Here is a 3,796-nt window from a genome sequence, read left to right on the forward strand (position 1 = left end):
AAGCCGGCCGGCGCTGCTGCAACCATTACGGTCGGTACGCATACGCCGCGGAGGGCGGGACGGTCATCGGAGCGTGCGGTTCCTCCATCGAGTACTGCGCACCTCGGCCGTCGCATCGCCGTGCCATGACCGGCCGCGCGTCAACGCGAACCGGTGCCAGCGAGATCCCTCGCCTGCAAGAACCGACCGGCAGCCTCCGTCACCCGAGGACGCGGAGGCGCTTGCCGCGGACGGCGGGACGGTATGCACTGGTGCACAGCGGACCCGTCACATCGCCAGTTCCTTGACCGACCGCCGACGCTTGTGCCGTTCCTCTCGTACTTGGCAGTCGCCGCGCGATTGTCGGGTCTCGTTCTTGCACGCTCGAACGGTCGGGAGGGCACTCGGCTGGCGTTTCGGGAACGCGCAGCCTCGCCTTCTACCGACGTAACCACGACTCGCCGTTCGCGCTCCGCCGCTCCTGTTTACAGTACTAGGCGGTCCCGCAGCGGTCGGGTCGCGCATTTCGAGCGCTTCGAGCCACGGTGCTGTGGCGGGTCGAAAGCCGACCTATGAGTGCGTTGCGCCGTTTGTACCCGCGTCCGCCACCTGGCCGACCGTCCAAGGTCGCGGTGTTGGCGTCCGCTGGGCGCAACAATTTGTCACGGGGTGCCGCTCCACATTCAGGCAGCCCCGTGGGGAAAAGCCGACCCCGCGTCCAAACGGGGTCAGCGGCAGAAAGTGTCGGGCGCAGACGCAGCTGAGGCGCTCACCCTTCACAATCCGTTAATGATCCTTCCGCAGGTTCACCTACGGAAACCTTGTTACGACTTTTACTTCCTCTAAATGATCAAGTTTGGTCATCTTTCCAACAGACCGGCGCAACCGAAAGGCCGCGCCGGACATCGGTCCGAAGACCTCACTAAATCATTCAATCGGTAGTAGCGACGGGCGGTGTGTACAAAGGGCAGGGACGTAATCAACGCGAGCTTATGACTCGCGCTTACTGGGAATTCCTCGTTCAAGGGGAACAATTGCAAGCCCCTATCCCAATCACGAAAGAAGTTCCACGGGTTACCCAGTCTTTTCAGACAGGGATAAAGACACGCTGCTTCCTTCAGTGTAGCGCGCGTGCGGCCCCGGACATCTAAGGGCATCACAGACCTGTTATTGCTCTGTTTCGTGCGGCTAGGAGCCGCTTGTCCCTCTAAGAAGGTTGTAAGGTGCTGGGAACCCCGCACCTATTTAATAGGCTAGAGTCTCGTTCGTTATCGGAATTAACCAGACAAATCGCTCCACCAACTAAGAACGGCCATGCACCACCATCCACCGAATCAAGAAAGAGCTCTCAATCTGTCAATCCTCCCAGTGTCCGGGCCGGGTAAGTTTTCCCGTGTTGAGTCAAATTAAGCCGCAGGCTCCACTCCTGGTGGTGCCCTTCCGTCAATTCCTTTAAGTTTCAGCTTTGCAACCATACTTCCCCCGGAACCCAAATACTTTGGTTTCCCGGAAGCTGCCCGCCGAGTCATTTGAGTAACTCAGGCGGATCGCTGGTTGGCATCGTTTATGGTCAGAACTAGGGCGGTATCTGATCGCCTTCGAACCTCTGACTTTCGTTCTTGATCAATGAAAACATTCTTGGCAAATGCTTTCGCAGTAGTTCGTCTTGCGACGGTCCAAGAATTTCACCTCTAGCGCCGCAATACGAATGCCCCCGTCCGTCCCTCTTAATCATTACCTCGTATTCCAAAAACCAACAGAACAGAAACGAGGTCTTGTTCTATTATTCCATGCAAGTTTATTCAGGCGACTCGCCTGCGTTGAGCACTCTAATTTTTTCAAAGTAAAAGCACCGGCCATCTCGAGGCACACAATGAAGTGCACCAAGAAAGAACCGGCATGATGTTCAGTCCGAGCCGTCGCATCGGGTAGATGCACTACTCGTCTGGAACTGAGATCCAACTACGAGCTTTTTAACCGCAGCAGCTTTAGTATACGCTATTGGAGCTGGAATTACCGCGGCTGCTGGCACCAGACTTGCCCTCCAATTGATCCTCGTTAAAGGATTTAGAGTGTACTCATTTCAATTACGGGGCCTCAAAAGAGTCCCGTATTGTTATTTTTCGTCACTACCTCCCCGTGCCGGGAGTGGGTAATTTGCGCGCCTGCTGCCTTCCTTGGATGTGGTAGCCGTTTCTCAGGCTCCCTCTCCGGAATCGAACCCTGATTCTCCGTTACCCGTAACAACCATGGTAAGCAAGTAACCTACCATCGAAAGTTGATAAGGCAGACACTTGAAAGAAACGTCGCCGGCTCGTGGCCATGCGATCAGCACAAAGTTATCCAGAGTCACCACACAATACGGGCCGAAACCCGATCGATCTTGGTCTAATAAAAGCACCCGTTACCCAAAGGGCTCCAGGCTCACTGCATGTATTAGCTCTAGAATTGCCACAGTTATCCAAGTAGGAAGAAACGATCTAAGGAACCATAACTGATTTAATGAGCCATTCGCGGTTTCGCCTTATTTCGGCATGTACTTAGACATGCATGGCTTAATCTTTGAGACAAGCATATGATTACTGGCAGGATCAACCAGGTAATCGTTCGACTGCGCGTCCGTCCTCGCCTTCGGCGGGCCGGACGCAGTCTGTGTGCGGCGGAGGCCACCTTCAGGCGCCCCAACACGCTTATTTTGCACTCCGAGATGACGGCGTTCGAGCTCGCTACGGCACAACCTTCCCGAAAGACGAGTGGGAGCCGTGCGGCAAGAAGCACGTTCATGCTCGCTCTTTTTCGTTGCATCGACTCGGTCGCGCCGTGCGGGTTGCCCAAGCCCGCTGCACTGTCGGTGGACCGGCCGGAACTAGCAACGGAGCCGAGACTGCAAAGCCGCCAGACGACGGGTCACGCCCGCGTCTTCGGCGCTTTCGCATCTGAATCGCCCGAGGACGACACGGAACACACCTCGATATCGTGGTAAAACGGCACCGTCCGACAACCAGCCCCTAACGCATCAAGCGGATGAGGCTGCAGACGACTGCCGTGGATTCCCCTGGAGCAGACCCGAGGACACGCTTGACGAGGCCGAAGCCCGCCGCATATCAGACACCCGGTCGCTTTCGCGTACGCCGCTCACGAGAACCCCCACATAATAGCAGCGATAAGTACCCAGACCTCCTTGGGCACTAATACGAGCGTACTCGAGAAAATTTCACCGCGGGTGTGCCCCGAAACGTGTGGCACGTTGAGCGTGCCACAAGTCTACGTCGCTCTCAAACCCGCCGAGGTCGTAGAATTTGCGACCCTACTCACGAAATTCCCACCGAGGATACGGCCGCAAACGTACCGCACCTTGGGTAGGCCACGAGTTTGTGCAACACTACGCTGACGGCACAGCACCGAGGTCGTGCGCGCACGCACGGGAAAATTCCGCCGCGGTTTCTGCCGAAAACGTGAGGCACCACGACTCTCCGCAAGTTCGCGTCGACTGCGAAAGACCGAAGTCGTGAACGACGTGTCCGCTACTCGCCGCCGACACGCTGGACACCAAACGTACAACGACTCGACGGCGTCGTAGAGGCCCACGACGCGGTTTTCCTTAACGACGTCTCGGCGTGGCACCGACAGGTTAGAACGGCCGACCAACGTTCCCTGTCCGCCGTTCGGCTCAGTCGAAGGGCTCGGCGACTTCGGCAACGCTGCGAAGCCGCACGGTGACGCACGCCATGTCCCCATTTTTTTTTTCTTTCTGCGTCTGCCGGGGTGCCCCTATAATAGCAGCGATAAGCACCCAGACCGCCGTGGGTCGCTCGCC

The 3,796-nt window shown here is 57.1% G+C and overlaps 1 non-coding gene across 1 annotated transcript; it reads right to left on the minus strand.

Moving 5' to 3' along the window:
- Positions 1-766: 766 nt before the first annotated feature.
- On the minus strand, positions 767-2,581 carry LOC142792270 (small subunit ribosomal RNA). The gene has a single exon (XR_012890798.1). It is a non-coding gene; the product is annotated as a small subunit ribosomal RNA (ribosomal RNA).
- Positions 2,582-3,796: the final 1,215 nt, after the last annotated feature.

The sequence above is a fragment of the Rhipicephalus microplus genome, unplaced genomic scaffold (genome assembly GCF_043290135.1).
Source record: "Rhipicephalus microplus isolate Deutch F79 unplaced genomic scaffold, USDA_Rmic scaffold_209, whole genome shotgun sequence".
Classification (NCBI taxonomy): Eukaryota; Metazoa; Arthropoda; class Arachnida; order Ixodida; family Ixodidae; genus Rhipicephalus; species Rhipicephalus microplus.